The sequence below is a fragment of the Delphinus delphis genome, chromosome X (genome assembly GCF_949987515.2).
Source record: "Delphinus delphis chromosome X, mDelDel1.2, whole genome shotgun sequence".
Lineage (NCBI taxonomy): Eukaryota > Metazoa > Chordata > Mammalia > Artiodactyla > Delphinidae > Delphinus > Delphinus delphis.
In genome coordinates this window covers 49305587-49329521 of record NC_082704.1, presented here as the reverse complement: position 1 = coordinate 49329521, position 23935 = coordinate 49305587, and the positions used below count along the sequence as shown (strand labels likewise).

At 33.3% G+C, this 23935-nt stretch overlaps 1 pseudogene; it reads left to right on the top strand.

The window, feature by feature from the left end:
- Nucleotides 1-21806: 21806 nt before the first annotated feature.
- On the top strand, nt 21807-22384 carry LOC132418138 (splicing factor U2AF 35 kDa subunit-like; annotated as a pseudogene).
- The last annotated feature ends 1551 nt before the right edge of the window (nt 22385-23935 follow it).

Here is a 23935-nt window from a genome sequence, read left to right as displayed (position 1 = left end):
AACTTAAAAGCTTTTGCAAAACAAAGGAACCCATAAACAAGACAAAAAGACAACCCTCAGAATGGGAGAAAATATTTGCAAATGAAGCAACTGACAAAGGATTAATCTCCAAAACATACAAGCAACTCATTCAGCTCAATATCAAAAAAACAAACAACCCAATCCAAAAATGGGCAGAAGACCTAAATAGACATTTCTACAAAGAAGATAAACAGATTGCCAACAAATACATGAAAGAATGCTCAACATCACTAATCATAAGAGAAATGCAAATGAAACTACAATGTGATATAATCTGACACCTGTCAGAATGGCCATCATCAGAAAACCTACAAACAATAAATGCTGGAGAGGGTGGGGGGAAAAGGGAATCCTCCTGCACTTTTGGTGGGAATGTAAATTGATATAGCCACTATGGAGAACAGTATGGAGTTTCCTTAAAAATATAAACATATAACTACCATACGACCCAATAATCCCACTACTTGGCATGTACCCTGAGAAAACCATAAATCAATAAGAGACATGTACCAAAATGTTCATTGCAGCTCTTTTTACAATAGCCAGGATGTGAAAGCAACCTAAGTGTCCATCAACAGAAGAATGGATAAAGAAGATGTGGCACATATGTACAATGGAATATTACTCTGCCATAAAAAGGAATGAAACTGAGTTATTTTTAGTGAGGTGGTTGGACCTAAAGTCTGTCATACAGAGTGAAGTAAGTCAGAAAGAGAAAAACAAATACCGTATGGTAGCAAACATATAGGGAATCTAAAAAAAAAAAAAAGAAAAAAGAAAAAAAATGATCAGAACAACCTAGGGGCAAGACGGGAATAAAGATGCAGACCTACTGTAGAATGGACTTGAGGACATGGGTAGGGGGAAGGGTAAGCTGTTACAAAGTGAGAGAGTGGCATGGGCATATATATACACTACCAAATGTAAAATAGATAGCTAGTGGGAAGCAGCCGCATAGCACAGGGAGATCAGCTCAGTGCGTTGTGACCACCTAGACGGTGGGATAGGGAAGGTGGGAGGGAGCAAGATGCAAGAGGGAAGAGATATCGGGACATATGTATATGTATAACTGATTCACTTTGTTATTAAGCAGAAACTAACACACCATTGTAAAGCAATTATACTCCAATAAATATGTTAAGAAAAAGTTAAATATTATCAGTTAAAAAAAATAGTCCCTGTACTTATATACCTCCTCCTTACTATTCTAAGAACTTCAAATTATCTAATGGAATGTTGTTAATCTTCATAACATCTTACAATATTTGGGAGGATTAGATGTGTAATTCTATTTAGTAGATGAAGCCAGGAAAGGTGAAGTGACTTTTTCGAAGTTATATAGTTTTAAGTTTCACATTGGGAACCAGGTTTTCTGACTCTTAGTTGAATGCTCTTTCCAGCTGACCTATCATTATGCTTAAGTATTCTGTAGTATTTTATATTCTCAGAATTCAGGGAATTTCCAAACACGCAGCTGATGTGCAATTTCAATGTTAACCTTAAGTGTTAAAGAATGGGACAAGAAAGTAATTGATTAAAGCAAAACAGGTAATTCTCTTCCAAGAAGAAGGTTAATAGATGAAAGCATTCACTGTATGGATCTGACTTTGCTTTTATCTTATCTTAAGTTTGACTGATTCACTTCTTCCTATATCAGCCTTCTTCTGTACTTTATTTCACATCTAGGTAGATAATGTACTACCTACTCTCTGGCCATTCCTGTAGAAAAAAACCATAAGAATGGATGAAAATTTGCACTAGTACTTTGGATCCTAATATCTCATGCTTCTGATTTTCCCTATTTATGGTATAGATCTGGTACTACATTTCTCAAGGAATGTAAGAGGAGCTCGGAGAATCCGTAGGCTTGAAGAGAATTTCTAGAAGATGAGGTTGAGTTATAGTAAAATTAAGTTTGATTTATGGAGTTAATTCAAAAAAGATGAGGAGAAAGTCATTATTGTCACACTTATAGAGGAATAAACTAAATAGAATATTTTTTAAAAGGCACAAAACATGATCAAGAAAAGAGAGTATTTGTCTCAATAAAAAAATAGGAATGATTCATTTTTGACTTTTTACACTTTACTCGTATATGAGAGTGTTTTTTTAACAGATCATACAACCTACTTAAGATATTTAAAATATACCAAAATGAAAATATATCTTTATCTTTTCTTCATCTATAAAATGGAAGAGATAATACCAGACTCTCCTATTTTAACTCACAAGATGCCATGGGAAGCAACTAAGGTGCTAAGAATAAACATGCAAAGTTTTAATGCTTCAAATGAACCTCAGATTGCTATGCCTGCTAAAATGACTTCAAGAATATTTTCAGTGTATGTATGCATTTTCATAGGAGATATCTGAGTAATGACAATCATAATCTCCGATGCATGAGATATTTTTTTATGATTTACTATTAAAGTGGCTTATTTGTGTTATTATTTTTTTCTAGAAAAACTAATTTATAATAAAAATGAAAAAGGAGTACACTAAGGTGAAATTATTTCACTTGCTTTAAAAATATTTTTTCATTATAATGTTGTTCATGTTTCTTGTTTTTTTCTTTTTTTTGGTTTCCTCCCTGTTATTTTTTAAACATCTTTATTGGAGTATAATTGCTTTAAAATGCTGTGTTAGTTTCTGCCTTATAACAAAGTGAATCAGTTATACATATACATATGTACCCATATCTCTTCGCTCTTGTGTCTCCCTCCCTCCTACCCTCCCTATCCCACCCCTCTAGGTGGTCACAAAGCACCAAAATGATCTCCCTGTGCTATGCGGTTGCTTCCCACTAGATATCTAGTTTACGTTTGGTAGTGTATATATGTCCATGCCACTGTCTCACTTTGTCACAGCTTACCCTTCCCCCTCCCTGTATCAAGTCCATTCTCTAATAGGTCTGCATCTTTATTCCCGTCTTGCCCCTAGGTTCTTCTGATCATTTTTTTCTTTTTTTTTTTTTTTAGATTCCATACGTGTGTGTTAGCATACGATACTTGTTTTTCTCTTTCTGACTTACTTCACTCTGTATGACAGACTCTAGGTCCATCCACCTCACTACAAATAACTCAGTTTTGTTCCTTTTTATGGCTGAGTAATATTCCATTGTATGTATGTGCCACATCTTCTTTATTCATTCATCTGTTGATGGACACTTAGGTTGCTTCCATGTCCTGGCTATTGTAAATAGAGCTGCAATGAACATTTTGGTATATGTCTCTTTTTGAATTATGGTTTTCTCAGGGTATATGCCCAGTAGTGGGATTGCTGGGTCGTATGGTAGTTCTATTTTTAGTTTTTTTAAGGAACATCCATACTCTTCTCCATAGTGGCTGTATCAATTTACATTCCCACCAACATTGCAAGAGGGTTCCCTTTTCTCCACAACCTCTCCAGCATTTATTGTTTGTAGATCTTTTAATGATGGCCATTCTGACAGGTGTGAGATGATATCTCATTGTAGTTTTAATTTGCATTTCTCCAATGATTAATGATGTTGAGCATTCTTTCATGTGTCTGTTGGCAATCTGTTTATCTTCTTTGTAGAAATGTCTATTTAGGTCTTCTGCCCATTTTTGGATTGGATTGTTTGTTTTTTTGATATTGAGCTGCATGAGCTGCTTGTATGTTTTGGAGATTAATCCTTTGTCAGTTGCTTCATTTGCAAATATTTTTTCTCCCATTCTGAGGGAGAATAATGTTTCAAGTCACCTCTAAATTTCAAAAAATAAGATAACCCTAGATTTTGACATAAAAAATTATGTTTTAAAATAGTTCACAAAATAAACAAATGATTAAACATTGATTGTGATGGAATAATTATATAGAAGGTGATATATTTGAGAAAATATCTGTTATAATCATTTTATTTAAATATTCCAATTAATTCTTATACACTCCCCAAATCACACTTGAATAATAGGATGCTATTGAGATTTATGCTAAGCCTAGGCAGTCTACATAGTTGGAAGACCATTAAGCATGATATACAGACACCAATAGATATAGTACATAGATTGTATTGTAGTCAAATGCAGTATGTCTGAATTTACAATCATATTTATTTCAAATATGATTTTCACCACAATAAAAATATCAATATATTTTAATATATTAATCAAATAATAGCAACATTCTTGTTCAATGTGAGTTTTAAACCAGTCACAACCCCACCTGGAGGATCTTTACAGAGCACCAAAATATCATTAGTTTAAATAGACCTAATTTAGCAGGTAAGTTTCTGCTCATTTTCTACTTTTAGATTTGGTGTTTGCATAGCACAGAAGGAGCAACAATAAATAGAACTCACTAAATAATGTATTTGTTTAGATTCCTTAACTAAAAATATATATTTCCATAATTCATGCAGAGATATATCTCCACTTTCTCCAGACAACTGGTGGCTTAAATATAACAAGTAGAAGAAAATTGATCAAACTCTTAAAACATTAAAGCAAAATAAAATCTGTAGGGGCTTCCTCAAGTAAAATCTGAGATAACGATGATGTAAGGCATGCACTAGTTCTTTAAATATATATGCAACCTGAGAATAGATGATTTGAATACTCATGAATTAGTGGGTGGTAACTTTGAGTTAGTGTATTAGATATTAGATTCAGCAAGTTATATATCTAATTTAGAAGGTTATCTTCTGGTTCATAGGGTGATGTATCACATTCAAGCAGGACATCTAATTTAGCAGTTTATATAACTTACTCAATACATGATATACCTGATAAAGAAGGTGATCTGTTTAATTCAACAGCTAGTATATCAGTTTCAAAATGTGATGTGATTTTTTCAGTAAGGAATTAACTTTACTTATAACTGATTTATCTATTTTAGCATGAAATATGCCATGTTCTGTAAGTTATTTATTTATATGGAATATGAATTTTATATTAATATAGATTTTCACTGCAAAATAATTCAGAAATTCTTGGATTACTTTGAATCTAGTTACTCTATTTTATTCATTTATAAATGGGGTTTGCACAGATCACCCACTTCAGAATAATCAGGAATGCTTTTTATTTTTTTAAATAAATTTATTTATTTATTATTTTATTTTTGTTTGCATTGGGCATTGTGCACGCAGGCTTTTTCTAGCTGCAGCGAGTGGGGACTACTCTTTGTTGCAGTGCTTAGGCTTCTCATTGCTGTGGCTTCTCTTGTGGCAGAGCACAGGCTCTAGGCACACGGGCTTCAGTAGTTTTGGCATGTGGGCTCAGTAGTTGTTGCATACGGGCTTAGTTGCTCTGCAGCATGTGGGATCTTCACAGACCAGGGCTCCAACCCTTGTCCTCTGCATTGGCTGGTGGATTCTTAACCACTGCACCACCAGGGAAGTCCCAGGAATGCTTTTTAGAAGTGTAGATTCCTGAGACCCACAACAGACCTAATAAGGAGTAAGGTCCAATAGCTGTATACATAACAAGGATCTGAGGTGATTTATATGCACAGTGCTATGTTTTATAAAGTTTGAAAATTCTGAAATGTAAACAAAATATATTAAAACCAAGAAGATGAAAACACGAGGATGTTCTAAACATGAAAAATAAATTTATGTTGCACTCTAAACTTCACATTTCCTTTGTTTCAATTATCACAACTCCTTGTCTTTTGTCTATATTGCCTCTAACGTGGGATATAAAAATGCTGTGCAAAAGTCACCTGTGACTGGTCTTACATAATGAAGTAAACTGATCATTTCTCCTTGTGGTCTGATTAAAAGATTGGTTGTATTCAAAGTCTGACAAGTGAAGTCTGCATTTCAGGGAATGGAAAAAAAAAACAGTTATTGATACTTTTCCTTTTTTACTTTGATATTGTGGTTTCATATATCCCTATATATAATTTACAGTAATTATTAATGTTCTACACTGCCTATTTCAGACTCCCTTCCTTCCAGGGTCACATTAAGATTGCATTTTCCAGACTCTTTAACTGAAGTGTTGTATAGCCACATGGCTTGGTTTGGCCAATAAAATATGAGGAGAACTGATATATATATATATAAACTTCTATGTGGAAGCTTTAACCACTAGCATGTGTAGGTTTCCCATCCTTCCCCCTTCCTAATGAAGATGTTTATTGGTATTATCGTGTCCCTTTTCAATCATCATAAATTGAGTATGTGCAGGAAACAGATAATTTTTCTTTATATTTTATTTTTTTTCACATAAGGAAGAGTCACATCTAGATCTGATATAGAGATTATCTGTGCCTAATTCAGGCATCTTGGATTTAGAGCTTGACATAGTCACTAGATGAGATTTTTGTGTTGCCCTCCCTGAGACTGTAGTGAAAATATTATGTGTGAAGGAAGGGAATGAGCTGAATCTTTTGTGAACAGCCTCTATGGAGAACAGTATGGAAGTTCCTTAAAAAATGAAAAGTAGAGTCACCATATGATCCAGCAATCCCACTCCTGGGCATATATCTGGATAAAATTATAATTTGAAAAGGTACATGCACCCCAATATTCATAGCAGCACTATTTACAATAGCCAAGACATGGAAACACAATCTAAATGTCCAACAACAAATGAATTGATAAATAAAATGTGGTATATGTATACAATGGAATATGACTCAGCCATAAAAAAAATGAACTAATGCAATTTACAGCAACATGGATGGACTTAGAGATTATCATATTAAGTGAAGTAATTCAAAGAGAGAAAGACAAATGTCATATGATATCACTTATATGTGCAATCTAAAATATGATACAAATGAACTTATTTACCGAAGAGAAACAGACTCACAGACATAGAAAACAAACTTATGGTTACCAAAGGGAAAGGGGTGGGGGGAGGAATAAATTAGGAGTTTAAGATTAGCAGATACAAACTACTATATATAAAATCGATAAGCAACAAAATCCTACTGTATAGCACAGGGAACTATACTCAGTATCTTGTAATACCCTATAATGGAAAAGAATATAACTACATAACTGAATCACTTTACTGTACACTTTAACACAATATTGTAAATTAACTATACTTCAATAAAAAATATAACTGATTATTCAAGCTCAGGAAAAAAAATATACGAAGTTCAAATCTGTGTCAATAAGAAAAGTTTTATTAGAACACATCCATGCCCATTTGTTTATGTATTGTGTTTGGTTACTTTCATACTACAATGGCAGAGGTGAGTAGTAGCTTGGCAGGGACCATGAAATCCACAAAGTCTAAAACAATTACTATTAGACTCTTCACAGTAAATTTTTGCAAATTTATACTCCAAATAATTAATGTTTTTATTGTTCATAGTCAAATGAACTCTGAATATTTCTTGATGACATTTCAATTTTGATGAAGAAAGTTGATTGCTGATACATTTTAGTTTCTGTAATAATTGGAATTTAATATTATATTTAATATTTAATAATATTTATATTTAATAATCCTGTGTCACCATTTAATTTAGATTCCTTAAACATTACAATCACTCAACAACAATGGATTTTTCAGGAATCACAATAAAATTGGAAAACCTTTGACAGTACTTTATTTCCAGCAGTGTTTTAATAATAAGGGGAAAGTCCTCAGAGATCTTGGAAGATCTTTAATTTTGCTTGTGCAAATATTTGATATTGACATACTCTTTCGTTTATCTTGAAATCACAATTTAATTAAAATTATCTTACACAATTCAGTGTGAATATCTTGCCCTAATAGAATTTTATATTTTTTAAAAATTAAACATACTGTATAAAAGCTTTGATTTGCCTACATGTGAAAAGCAGTATATTTGAGGGCAAGAATTTCAAAAAGAGATAATCCATTCTAAAATGTTAAATAACCTCTCTTCTGTCTAAAAATTAATTTGAATTTCTTGCTTAAAAATATGTTAAAAAAAACAATAAACAAGGTAATATTGGCTAAAAACACTAAAAATGTTGGATTGGGTTATAATATTGTCCAGTTACTTTTCCTTTAGATCATCCATTTAAACAACGAATTCAAGGAAAAATCGGTAGGAATTTGCTAATTATCCACTAAAATTATCCAAATTTTATGCTCCTAAAAATAAAAAAAAATTTTAGACTTGAATTTATGTCTTTAGTTAAGAAGCTAAAAATTTTATTTATCAAAAGCAGCATGTTAAATTAGAAGAAATGTTAGTCTTAGCTTCAACAAACCAGTGCTTTAACATATTACTTTAGGGAGAAAGGTTCACCTTTCTGTTAACTCACTTGTATAAGGGAAGTATTACTATTTATAATGCAATTATTATATTATCTAATACAGTATAAATAGCATTAGTATTAATAATATCAATTTTATATTAATATATAAGAATCCAGTTATAATATACAACTTTATTATATAATTTTATATAATAATATAATGAATAATATTATTAATAGTGATATTGGGAGTTGTGGGAAACATTTCCAAATAATGAAGGTAAGTATCACATAGAACATATTCAATAAATTATAACTGTTATTATTGTTAGTTGATTACTACCACTTATATCATTGTGTTTTATTGAGGGCCTGCCATGTATTAAGTACATTATTTACATTGTCTTATTTAATCCACCACTTACCACACTGTCTGGCAGAATAATGATTTAATAAATATTGTTGGGTGAAAGAACAAGTCCTCAGAATAAATATTGAAATGAAAGTTTTATTACCCCAATTTACAGAAGATAAAAGTAAGGCTCATAATTACATAGCTAATAGTGACAAAACATTGTATGGCTCTGTTATATCCCACTGCAGGAAGAGGTCAACTTGGCACCCATCTCCCTGTGCTCCTTGCTCTATTGTCCTAATTTTGTACATAAGATAAAATTTATGAATCTTACTATTCCACACTAAGTATTGTCATGACTCAGGTCAACAATTTTTTTTTTTTTTTTGCGGTACGCGAGCCTCTCACTGTTGTGGCCTCTCCCACTGCGGAGCACAGGCTCTGGACGTGCAGGCTCAGCGGCCATGGCTCACAGGCCCAGCCGCTCTGTGGCATGTGAGATCTTCCCGGACCGGGGCACAAACCCGTGTCCCCTGCATCGGCAGGCGGACTCTCAACCACTGCGCCACCAGGTCAACCTTTTTTATGATATTTGTCACTTGCACTTTCTATAACAAGTGATTTTCATACAGATAACTATTGTTATCATTAGTTGTTTACATATCTGCCTCCTCTACTAAACCTGTGCATACCTTAAAAGCAGTGGCAACATCTTATGCAACTTTACACTAGTCACAAATAATACAGTCATGGTACATAGTAGATATAAGATAAATTGTTATTTATTGAATGAATGGTCAAGAATGCAAAACTGATCCAAGAAGGCTAGCATGTGACTTAAACATTAGCAGAGTTCTGACACAGAGAGTTTATATGAAAAATTCAAACACATAAAATCAAGGGAAGTTTGCTTTAGGATCTGAGTTGTAGTCATTACCTAATGTCTTCATTTTATAAAGTATAAATAGTTTACAAATACATTTTAGCTGTGGAAAGCAAAGTTAAATTGATTAATGACCCAATCTAATTCTCAACAGGACTATGAAATCCAGGTGCACTTCTAAGTTTCCATTGGGGTTGTTTTTGTTTTGGTTTAGTTAACATTTACTGAGTACTTACTATTTGCCCAGCACTTTATATACATTATTTTGTTTAACCCTCCTATGAGAATAAGTGTGTTAAAATGATTTGTTCAACATCATACTTCTAATAAGGACAAGTGATATACAGGCAGACCTCATTTTATTGTGTTTCCCTTTATTGTGCTTCAAAGATACTGTGTTTTTTACAAATTGAAGGTTTGTGGCAATCCTGCATTAAGCAAGTCTATTGGCACCATTTTTCCCAACCGTTCTTGCTCAATTCGTGTTTTTGTGTCACATTTTGATAATTTTCACAATATTTCAAGCTTTCTTATTATTTTATTTGTTATAAATATAAAACTTTAGTGGATGAGGAGTTGCTTCTTATGGAGCAAAGAAAGTGGTTTCTGGAAATGGACTCTACTACTGGTGAAGTTGCCATGAAGATTGTTGAAATGACAGCAAAGGATTTAGAATATTACATAAACCTAGTTGAAAACAGTGGCAAGGTTGGAGAGGATTGACTCAAATTTTGAAAGGAGTTCTACCGTGGGTAAAATCCTACCAAACAGCATTGCATGCTACAGAGAAATCATTTGTGAAAGGAAATTGTTGATCAGGGTGCCCAACTTCAGTGTTGCTTTATCTTAAGAAATTACCACAGCCACCCCAACCCCAGCAACCACGATCCTGATCAGTAAACAGCTCTCAACTTTGAGACAGGACCCTCCACCAGCAAAATGATTATGGTTTGCTGAAGGCTCAGATGATGATATTTCTTAGCCACAAACTATTTTTTAATTAAGGTATATACATTGTTTTTTAAGACATAATGCTACTGCACACTTAGTATAGACTACAGTATAGTGTAAACATTACTTTTGTGTGTACTGGGAAGCCAAAACATTGGTAAGACTTGCATTATTTTGATATTCCCTTTTTGTGGTAGTTTGAAACTGAACCCACAATGTCTCTGAGATGTGCCTGTAGTTTTCATCTAGATCTGACTAATTTCAATACCCAAGACTGTACCCACTAAATTATACTGCATCTAATATTCCCAGTCTCCTCAACAGTTTTTTTGCACCTTCCATGAGCAAACAGTAACAATATATGCTCATCTATAGTGAATACCTATAATACACATTTATCCACTAATCCTGAAACAAAGTTGTTCAGTTCTATTGATCTAAAACAAATAGACTGCCAGCTATTTCTCCAGCAAAAATAGGTTTATTCAGGATTAGCTAAGAATTGCAATTCAGAGTCTGCAACCATGGTGAGCCAAGTTCAAGTCCCCATAGAGCAGCAAGGGGAAGAGAACTTATAGAGGGTTAGCAACCTAAATGTTCATTGACAGAGGAATGGATAAGGATGTGGTATATATATATATATATATATATATAATGGAATATTATTCAGCTGTAAAAAGAATGACATAATGCCATTTGAAGCAACATGGATGGATTTAGAGATTATCATACTAAGTGAAGTAAGTCAGGCAGAGAAAGACAAATTTCATATAATATCACTTATATGTGGAAACTAATTTTTAAAATGATACAAATGAACTTATTTACAAAACAGAAACAAACAGATCTCGAAATCAAACTTATGATTACCAAAGTGTAAATGTGGGAGGAAGTGTTAAATTAGGAGATTTAATGTGAAATAAATTTTATGTGAAATTTTCACATAAAATAAATTTTATGTGAAATTTTATGTGAAATTTTATGTGAAATAGATAACTAACAAGAACTTACTGTATAGCACAGGGAACTCTACACAATATTCTATAATAATCTATATGGGAAAAGAATCTGAAAAATAATGGATACATACATATGTATAACTGATTCACTTTTGCTGTACACCTGAAACTAACACAACATTGTAAATCAACTATACTCCAATAAAAACTTTTTAAAAAAGAACTTATAGGGCTTCCCTGGTGGCGCAGTGCTTGAGAATCCACCTGCTGATGCAGGGGACACGGGTTCGTGCCCCAGTCCGGGAACATGCTGTGGAGCGGCTGGGCCGAGAGCCATGGCCACTGAGCCTGCGTGTCCAGAGCCTGTGCTCCACAATGGGAGAGGCCACAACAGTGAGAGGCCCACGTATATAAAAAAAGAACTTATAGAGGGTAAAAGGAAGTTGGGAGGGTTATAGTAAACAAAGAGTCCATGGTTTTTCACTGGTTGAGTTGTTGCCAGGAAAGAAGAGGAGCCTTTCTCTTTCCATTGGGCTCTCCTATCCTCCCCCTTCTTGTCTCCCAATTCTATTTAATTGATGTTTCTGTTTTTTACAGTTCCATAAAGAGAGAGATTGCATATAAAACTGATAGTGGAAGGAAAATGAAGTAATTAGCCCCTGGTGATCAAATGTGAAGTACCTGTAAGCAAGGTACAGAAAGAAAAAATTTAAGGGCAACTGAAGATGCTATGTCTGTTTTGAGGGGATGGTCTTGTCAGTAAACTTTGTAAGTGATGCTCTTGAATAATACAATTCAAGGGTCGGGAAAAAAACAATGCTTATAGAGAAGGTAATTCTTGAAATTCCATATTGTTGCCTCTAAATATTGGACTTTGATTTTGATTAGCATACAAATATTCTTGGATTGGTAACTCTTCAAGTTATAGATACATTTATCTTAGTGTGAGATAAGGAATTAAAAATGTATTTCTCAAAGGTCAAAAGAGCATTTGTTTAAGAATAATACTGATGGGTAAAACATGTACAATGTTAGTGGGTAAATAGGTTCTTAAACTCAAGAAAGCACATAAAAGTCAAATTCAGTGTGAAAAACTCTCATGCATAACTTAATGATCCAGAAATTTTGATGTTGGATTTTTACTCCCTTGTTTGAAGAACCCCAATCCGAGGTTAGGGTTATTCACCCTGATATAGTTAGGATCTTGCTTTTTGCCTAGATTGTGGAGGAATCCTTCTACCTTTCTACCCTAAGGGGGAAAAGCAGTTTCTTATTTGGGATTGCTTATAGAAGTACAGAGGAACAGCCTTGAAACAAACTCCTTATTTGGAAATTTGTTTACTTCTTATGTTGTAACTGCAGGTCACCATCCTTAGCTTGATAGTAACCCCACTGAGGTGCCTACAGCCTGAAGGAGACTTCTAGGTAAGCAGAAAGAAGGAGATTGAAAATCTGTGTTCTCTGCAGTTTTATGTCTGTGTCCAGCCACACGACGAAAGCACAGCTTGAACAGTTCAGCCTGGTTTGTGTGACCCAGGCTCAGGTATCAGGATCAAAGTAAGGAAAGGTGTCTGTGGCTGGACAGTCACACACACACACACACACACACACAGGGCACTATAGCTATAAATAGAAAGATGATCTTTGTGAGAAAATATGAAAAAACAAGTTGGTTATGCATTGAAGTATAGAGAATAGAAGCAAATAGCAAAGACTTTAAAATCAGACACATTTGCTCACAATCCCAGCTCTGGTACGTAAAACTATTTGATTTAGAATATGTTACATAGCCTCTTACCTTTAGTTTCCTCATCTACAAATGGCAGCTGTATTAGCAGATTTTTCAGAGAACTTTCATAAGGAATTAATAGTGTATATAGAGAATTCCTTGGTGGTCCAGAGGCTAAGACTCTGTGCTTCCACTGCAGGGAGCACGGGTTTGATCTCTGATCTGGGAGCCACATACCCCTTGGCACAGCCAAAAAAAAAATGTTGTATAAAAAGTATTCTGTGTCTACCATACAATGAGACTCAAAAAAAGGTATCAATTATCATGATGATAATTATGTCAATTATGAAGATAATAAGTAATAATGACATTGATACTGTAATTATTTTAGCAAAAGCTTTAGACAAAAAAATTGTGAATTAATACCATATAACATTACTATATACTGCATAAAACTTCAATAATAATTTTAAAATGTATATCATATTTATCAATTATCTCTTTCTTGATTTTTGAAGAATTTTTCATATCACATTAGTAAGCAAAACTACTCTATTATCACTTTCCTTAGGTACAGAAATATGACTCCTATCTGGGCATTTTTTTAATATGATAGGTCCAACAACAAACATTCAAAATTAGTAAAGATATGGAAGATTGGAGCAACAAACTTAACAAGGTTGATCTAATACATGCATATACATACACATCATACACACATATATATTTATATATATATATTCATTATATATATATATATATAGAGAGAGAGAGAGAGAAAGAGAGAGAGGGAGGGGGGGAGAGAGAGAGAGAGAGAGAGAGAGAGAACGCTGAATTCCAAATACAGAATATATATATTGAAGAACAGTATGCAGGGAACATGAATGAAAAATAAACATGTAATGGTCAAAATGACGTACAAAAGTCAGAAAAGTTACATAATAAAGATAACATCCTTTGACCAAAATGCAAGTAAATAAAATATCACAATATGAATATAGTTGAGAAATATTTAGAAACTTTAAAATGTCCTTCTCAATAAATTTTGAGTTAAAGAGGTAGTTATACTGGAAATTACACAATATTTAGATCTGAATCCTAATGAGCACTACAAAAAAATTAGGGGATGTAGCTAAACTGTTATTTAGAGGGAAATTTATACAAAAATTATATATATTTTTTTAATTTTGAAAATTCATCACTAAAACATTCAACTTAGAGTCATGGAGATGGAAACTAAACCTAAATATAAAAGAAAAGGAAAAATTATAAAGATAAAAACAAATAATTAATTAAAAATAAAGAAAACAAAACCTTGTTCTCTGGAAAGACATAGAAAGAAATACTGATCAGTAGGAAAGAAAAGATGCAGATACAAATAAATAAAATTAAGGACAAAAGGAGAGTATAACTAGAAAGACAGTATAGATATTAAAAATTCATTGGAGAGGGCTTCCCTGGTGGCGCAGTGATTGGGAGTCCGTCTGCTGATGCAGGGGACGTGGGTTCGTGCCCCAGTCCGGGAGGATCCCACGTGCCGTGGAGCAGCTGGGCGCGTGAGACATGGCCGCTAGGCCTGTGCGTCTGGAGCCTGTGCTCTGCAACGGGAGAGGCCACAACAGTGAGAGGCCCATGTACTGCAAAAAAAAAAAAAAAAAAAAAAAATTCATCGGAAAATACTATGAACAAATTTATCCAACATTTGAAACTAGATGAGATAAATAAAAAAATTAGTAAAAAAAATTAGTAAAACAGACCAAAAGAGAAATAGAGAATCAATGGAACTTAATCAATAATTGAAAGAACACACATAAAAGTTCCAGATTATTTTTACCAAAAATACAAAGAAAAAAGATAATTCCTATATAATTTAAAATTTTTCATAGGTTAGAAAATATATCCTTAATTTATTCAGGAGAAAAAATCAGTAAAAGAAAGACAATTATAGACTAATGTCAATTATGAGTATACATATAAAAATTCCACAACAATAAAAATTTTTTTCTATCATGTTAAAAAAATTATATATATATGTATATATGTATGTATATATATATATATATATATATATATCATGACCAAGAAAAGTTTATTTTCAAAAAGCAAAAAATATTTAGGTCAGAAAATATATTAATCAAATATATCATATAAAATGATTTCAGAAGAACCTATGTGATTGTAATAACAGATGTAATCATTCAATTAAATTTCAATACACATTCATGTTAATTTTTTTTTCAGAACATAAAGATAGAGACTTCACCTAACCTGAGAAAGTTACCTACCAAAATATGTAAACAAGAGAACTTCATTAACCTGATTGAGGCAATCTATTATAAATATGCAACAAGCATTATCCTTAATGCTACCACTTTAGAAACATTGCTATTAAAGTTAGAGACAAGATACAGTTCATCATTTTTCAAACCTGTTAATATTCTACAAAGGCCTTAGATAATTAAATAGGAGAAACAACCAACCCAATTTCAATGAGCATTCCTAGCACAAAAAAAGAGTGGTCTATAAATACAATGTTCTACTAAAAGAAGGAAGTTTTGGAGAAATAGCTAATTCCGGTATGAATTAGGAAGTGTACAAATTGAATTTAGAGCACCTTGTCATGTCTGAAATCTAAGAAGCTATCAAAAACTATTAGGATCATGACAAAAAACATCCCACAGAAGTCAACTTGAAGGGGCTCATACTAGCCAAAGATGGGATCATTTGTTCATTAAAAAAGAATAATAACAATGAGAGAGAGAGAGAGAATAGTCAGCAACCAATAATGAAGAAACTTCCCTTAAGAAAAATGGAATTAGAAACCCATTCATTAAAGCTTTTCCATATGCCCTTCATCTGGATAAACTACAGTGAGCTGATTATTGCAAATAAATACATAGAACAGCAGTGTATAAAGTTCAATGATTCAGTGGTCAGATGTTCTTACTGGATCAGTTTGTTGAATGAAGTTTCCATAGGTATGGGAAATCTGTAACAACCACAGCCCAATCTAAACTCTAATTGTGGTAAATAACTTATGGAACATCTATGTAGCCAAATCTTTTATCTGGAAGTGTGGCAAGGCTAAACAAACAAAAATAAAATGAGAATCTGTGCTCTGGTTTAGTGGTTTCTACAAATATAGAGAAAAGACAAGAGACAGGGTCATGGGCAAGACTGTCAGAGATAGAGAAGTAATATATGATCCCTTCCCTCAAGGTTATTCATGATCTAGTAGCAAAGACAAGTATATAAATAAATATAAGACAACCTAGAGTAAGTTAGGTGTCCTAAGAAAGCATGGTGATAGGAAAGTGTTATATCTGGGGTGGCTCAGTCTGAAAGCATTCTGGATTCTTTGTGGCAGGTAATAGGATAAGCAAGTTATAGATGAACCAAAGGCAATAGACCTGTATAGTTGACTCAAATTGAAAAGCCTAATTTTTAGTGTTCAAAAAAGTATTGTGAACTGAGCTTAGACAAGTTTCAGAGTCCTGGTTCTTAGTTGTGGAATGAAACATCATAGTAGAAGTGTCACTTAATTAAGGATGTGATAGATTTTGCCAAAATAAGCCACAATATTTTGCAGTTCCCCCCATTAAGGAGTTAAGTATATCTTTCTACCTTTGAGTTTCGCCTTGGTCATGTGAATTGTTTTGGCTAATAAAACATTATTAAATATGTACAAGCAGAGGTTTTAAAAGTATTCACATAATGGGGCATGCACTCTTTTACTAATGGAGGCTCTTCTGTACCTGCTGTAAACTAGCCCAGGAAAAATATAAATAGATTGGATTTCATTACAATCTATTAAACTAAAAGATTATGTTTGTGCTTCAAATGATTCCATGAAGAAAGTGAAAATACAACTAACAGAATGGGAGAGAATATGGCAGAAGATATTTGCAAATCGTATCTCTTAGAACTTAACAATAAAAAGACAAATAATGGAATTATAAAATAGGCAGAGAATTTGAGTAGACATTCCTCAAAATAATATATACTAATGGTCAATAGATATGTGAAAGGATGCTCAACATCAGTAATTATTAGGATAATGCAAATCAAAACTATAATGAGATTCCACTTCACAACCATTAGAATTTCTATAATCAAAAAGATAAGTGTTGACAAAGAATTGGAAAAACTGGAACCTTTATACACTGCTGGAAGGAATGTAAAATGGTGCAGATACTTTGGAAAACAGTCTGGCAGCTCTTCAAAAGCTTAAACATAGATTTACCATATGACCTAGCAATTCTACTCCGAGTTATATACCCAAGAGAGGTGAAAATATATGTTCACATGAAAACTTGTACATGAATGTTCATAATATTCATAATAGCCAAAAAGTGAAAACAACCCAAATATCTATCAACCAATGAATGGATAACCAAATGTCATATGTCCATAGAATGGAATATTATTCAGCAATAAAAATAAATGAAATACTGATACATGCTATAACTCATATGAACCTTGAAAGCATTATATTAAGGGGAAGAAGCCAGTCACAAAAGACCACACATAATATGATTCCATTTATATTGAATATCCATAGTAGGCAAATCCATAGAAACAGAGAGTACTAATGGGTCCCTTAGGTTAAGGTAAATGGGGAGGATTGCCAGAAGATAGCTAAAGTGTATAATGCTTCTTTGGGGGATAATGAAAATTTTCTAAATTTGATTGTGGTTATGGTTGCACAGCTCTGTGAACATACTAAAAGTCATTAAATTGTACACTTAAATGGGTAAATTGTATGATGCGTCAATTATATCCCAATAAAACTGTTACCAAAACATCAAATTGAAGAACATAAAATCATATCAGAACAACTAGAAATATGTCATGAGTTTAGAAGGAAAGTGAATACCATGAAAATATTAATTCTGACAAAATTAATTTATGAATTTAATGCAGTTTCATTTAGAAAAGTGTATGGGACTGGAATTCTTGAAATTGGTTTAAAATAATTTAAAAGATTATATAAAATAAAAAATGCCTGAGTATATTCAATAAAATAATAAAAATGCAAATAGTGAGGACTCATTTCACCAGCTATTAAAATGTATCATAAAACCACTATCATCAAAACTGTATAGTACTCATAAAATTATACAAATAGATTATTTTAAAATAATAAAGGTATTTGATGCATAAAACAAGGTTTACAGAGTTTTACTCAGTGAAAATTATCACCCATGAATTTTATACCCTATCAAGTTTTCATTCATATGTGAAGATATCCAAAAGGGCTTATTGGAAACACATAGACTTAAGATTGTTTAACCGATGTACTCTCTGTGAAAAAATAAATTCTTCACATTTTCATGTTATTGAAAGACAATTAAACAAAACTCACAGATGAGGATATTGGAATATAAAACAATTGGAGTGAATTTTAAAACCCTTTAGAGACTTCCAATTTCCAGTTCTACATGTAAGGAGCTTGGAAGTTGACACTCCATGCTAACAAGTAAACAGCTTAACAGATTGAAAAATCAACAACTCTTCTTGGATCTAGAAGAGAAGAGAGGACACAGGGCAAACCACTGCCTCCTAAATTGGAGAGACAGACAAGTGAATATGAGTTACAGTTACAAGAGCAGAGACTCATGAGTGGAAGCCAATAAAGGAACCAGGGCTGGGATAGTAAAACCTGAACAGTAACTGATGAATTGCAATTCCAGCCCACTCTAGCCATCCTATCCCATCTAATTGGGGAGAAAAACACTATGAAGTTCATAGTCCAGAGGCATAGACTCATTAAAAGACTGAGACCTATTCATAGTACTACAGAACGTTGTCCCCACATACACACACCACCATATTTCTGAAGTCCTATTTATAGCAGCTCCTTTTACCCAGTTCATTATTTCCAGCTATTAAGAAAAATTTATAAGACATAAATACAGACAAGGCAAAAAAAAAAACCACAATTTGAAGAGACAGATCAGAACCAGACATGGAAGGGATGTTGGAACTGTCAGATCAGGAATTTAAAACAACAATAATTATCATGGTAAGGGCTCTAATGGATAAAGTAGATAGCATGCAAAAATAGATGGGCAATGTAAACAGAAAGATGAAAATCCTCAGAAACAACCAAAAAGAAATGCTAATGATTCAAAACACAGAAATGAAGAATTATTTCTGCTGGGCTTATTAGTAGACTGGACACAGCTAAGGAAAGAATCTCTGAGTTTGAGGATATCTCAAAAGAAACCTCCAAAACTGAAAAGCAAAGAGAACAAAGATAAACAAACAGAAGAGAATATCCAAGGACTGTGATACAACTACAAAAGGTGTAGCATACACATAACAGGAATACCAGAAGGAGAAAAAAGAGAGAAAGAAACAGAAGAAATATTTGAAAAATAATGACTAAGAATTTCCTCCAAATTAATGTCAGACACCAGCCTACAGATACAGGAAGCTCAGAGACCACCAAGAAGGATAAATGCCCCAAAAAAACCCAAAACCCTACACTGAGGCACACCAATAAGGGTGTTCACAGTGGCAATATACATAACAGCTTCAAACTCAAAGACGTACACTAACAAAAGTAACTAGGAAGAGATCATTTCATATACATGTGCTTCCAAAACTGTAAGAGAAAAACATTTATGTTATTTATAGTGTTCCATACCCTGGGAAAAGAAGAAAACACATACAAATGCTTAAAAAATACATACAAAACAAAATGCATATAACTATACAATTTCATATACAATATCTGAAATGTGTATAATTTATTTCAGGAAGTAATGAGTTTTATGAGGAAAAATAAAGCAGGGTAAAGGGGATAGAGAATATGGGGAAGATAGTGTTATGGAGGTCATGGAAATCCACTGGGTTAGATGACGTTTGAGCAGGAATTTAAGAGAAATGAAATTGAGCCATATAGACATATTTAGGAAGAACACTCTAGGCAAAAGAATCAGAATGGAAAAGTCCTGTTTTATGAACATGGTTGGTATTTGGGGGGAAAAAACATGGAGTGTATTAATGGCTTCCATGGAGTGACTGAGAGCAAATAGTGATAGGAAATGAGATCATAGAAGCAGCGGAGGGCCATATCTTTCTAGGGACTCATAAGCAACTGCAAGGAATTTAGATTTATTCTGAAAGAGAGGATATCTTTAGAAGGTGAGTGATATATAATTGTAAAGGATAATTCTGGCTGCTCTATGGTGACTAGACTAGCAGGGCAAGTATGGATGCAGGGAGAAGATTTAGAGGCTATGGAAATCCAAGTAGTATTTGGAGATGGTGAGAATGGTCAGATTATTACAAATATAGAGCTGATTAATTGAACGTGGTATATAAGAAAAAAAAAAACAATACTGATGCCAAGGATTTTGACCTGAGCAATTGGAAGAATGAAGTTGCCTTTTATTGAGATGTGTTATATTTGTAAAGAAAAATGTTCTATGTATCTATCTATATATCATAATGTAGTAGATATATCTGGTGTGGGATTAACAATGATTTTGTTGTTGTTTGTGTGTGTGTGTGTGTGTGTGTGTATCTATACTTTTAATTTGTATTCAACAAATGTATTTGTTTTCTATTGCAGCCATAACAAATTACCACAAATGTACTGGCTTAAAACAACACAAATTTATTATCTTATAGTTCTGTGGATCATAAATCTAACATGGCTCTCACTGAACTAAAATCAAGGTGTCAGCAAGGCTGCATTCCTTCCCGGAGGCTCTACAAGAAAATTCACTTCCAGTTTCTAAAGGTAACCTGCATTCCTTGGCTTGCACCCCGCTTCTTTCATCTTTAAAACCATTAATGTCAAATCTCTCTGACACTTACATTGACACACACTTCTCTTTGACCACAGCTGAGGAACATTCTTTCCTTTTTAAAGATTCTTTTGATTAGGTGGGGCCCACCTGGATAATCTGTGATAATCTCTGGGATAATCAATGTCTTTAATCACATCTGTATAGTCCCTTTTACCAGGTGGCTAGCATATTCACAGGTTCCAGGAATTAGGACATGGACATATTTGGGGGACTGTTATTCTTTCTACCACAATAAAAAAAATTTGTGGAAGAAATATTTGCATGGGTGATATTTAAAATATTCTTATGCCCATTACCCATCAATAATCACTGCTGAATTTTTAGTCAAGTTCCTTCTAAACTCTGAGCATGTATGCTATCTTTTCTTTTTCCAATTAATATTGTAATATACACACATGTATTCATTGAACATTCACTTGTCAGTGTCAGGCCCTGTGTTTGACACCAGAGATATAAACTATAACTTACTTTACTTATATAACATTATATTATAAATATTTACATATGATTTTCAAATACCATATGGATGTACCAAAATTTATTCAACAGTACACTAATATTGGACCTTACAATTACCACATTATAATTCACACATAAATTTATATACATTTTTGTGTATTTTCTGGATATTTTATCTGTATGTATTGTTATAAATATGGTGCTCATCATTCTGCAACCATTACTTTTCAATTAAATATATCTTAAAGAACTTTCTATCTCAGTACATATAAATATGAATAATTCAATAGAGTGGATATACTATATTTAACTTAGTGATTATTATTATCATGAATATTTAAGTTTTTTTCTATTTGTTTTCTGTTATAGGCTGTTTTTTTAAATTGCTTTCCCCAAAGGTTGTGCCTATTTAAATTCCCTTCATAGAAGGTCAGCTTTGCAGGCAGTAGTATTGGCAGCGGCAGGTGGGAAATGGCACACGACTTGATCTCCATCTTTGGCACCAAAAAAGACAAAGTCAACTATTCATTTTGTTTCACAATTGGAGTATGTCCTCATGGAGACAGATCCTCTCAGTCGCACAATAAACCAACCAGACCATTGCCTGCTTGAACATGTACCATAACCTTCAAAACTCTTCATTGCCTGCTGACAGTTTGTGCTGTGCTATGGGTGATGTCAAAATGCAAGTACATTATGATGAATTTTTTGAGGAGGTTTTTACAGAAATAGAAAAATAGGGTTAAGTTGAAGAGAAGAACGTCTGTGATAACCTTGGAGATCACCTAGGTGTAAACATGTATGTCAAGTTTCGTCCTGAAGAAGATGCAGAAAAGGATTTGATTGACTTGAGGCTCTCCTCTGGGACAGATGTCAGAGAAGCCTGATGCCACCAGTATGAAAAGGCAGTGTGTGCAGGAGAAGGCTTCTGCAACTTCATGCGTTTGAAGCCCATTTCTAGAGAATTGTGGTGAGAGTTATATGGACACCATTGCAAGAAGCATAGATGGAGGTCAGGGTCTGGGGACCAGAGTGTGGACAGAAGGTAGTGGAGAGATCATGAAAGATGAGGGCAATTTTAAGCCATGCCATTTTTACCCTATGTCTTCTAGAAAGTGTAGTTGATTGACCAAACTAGTTCATAATGGGAATTTTTTTAAACAACAGCGACAAAACCAACAAGGATGGGTTTCTGAATAAAATCAGTAATGATATAGTAAAAAAATAAATAATACTCATCACAAGTTTATGAAGCTGACCATCTCATAAAACATTGGTTATTGTTTTAATATTGATTTTTTATTACAAACAATATTGAATATTTTGTTTGCTAATGGCCATTTATATTTATTTTCCTAGTTTTTTATTGTCTCTTTATATTTTTACCACAAAATAGCATTCTTCATATATCAATAAGATTGTTTGGTTCTGGCCCCTAAAATGGGCAGGATTGAGCCTATATATTGGAGATCAATAGTACTAGCAGCTGAGTTGTAATTAGGAAAGGCAGGAACTAACAGACAGGTTATATTTGTTGTGCATAAAGACTACAAAATGAATAGCTATGAAATTAGGGATAGAATTAGATGAGGTTACCAAAGACAGAAACAAGCAGTTCAACATGGCTAAACAATGGATCTCATGTATTAGAAACATAATAAATAAGCTTAGAGAAGTGGGTTGGAGCCATATATTGTGGAGAACCATGAATTTCAGTTTGAAGAGTCTGTTTTGTTTTTGTTTCTCTTTTTCTGTAAGTAGAAAGAAATTTGTTAGGAGCTCCATTAGAGCTGTGCTGTAGTAAAATTAATCTCCCCACTGCTGAATTAGAATGGAGAGAGGCTGGAGTTAGGAAAACAAATTGAGTCCACTCTCTCACAAAAAATAAAAACAAACCTGAAGTGGTAGAAATACAAGACTTGTTAATTTAGCAACTGATCTGATGTGGGAAGAAGGGTGGGGAGTAACAAGAAAAAGTAAAAAAAATATATGATTATAAGTGTTGATGTGAGGAGAATAGAGGTAAAATCAATAGAAAATAGTAAGGGAAACCATGCAGCAAAGCAAAGTAGTTAAGAACAAGGACCCTAGTGCTAGATTTTCAAGCTCAAGTCCTGGCTCTATTATTTACCAGCTGTATGACCGTGGGCAGTCACTGAAACATTCTGTGGCTCAGTTTCCTTATCTGTAAAATGGGAATGATGGTAGAAATTGTACCTACTTCAGAATTTAGTGCCTTATTTTATGTAAAGCACTTAGAACAATTCCTGATATTTTATTATTTACTAGTATTTTAAAAACCCCAAAAATGAAATTAAGTAAATTTGAAGATCTAATTGGCTTTATCCAGTGATTCATGGGTTGGGCATCATCCCATCTAGCAACTAGAAGAGAGTTCTGAGTACAAAATGGGAAATTTTTATAGACAGAAGGAGGGTGGGGTAAGAAACTATTAACAAAATAAAAGAAAGGGTTATTTTCAGGCCAGGACATCTTTTTTTTTTTTTTTTTTTTTTTTTTTTTTGTGGGAGAAGGGAAAGCAAAGAAGTTACCATGCAGATTGCTTCTTCTTCCTGTGGGAGATGGAGAGGCACATGACT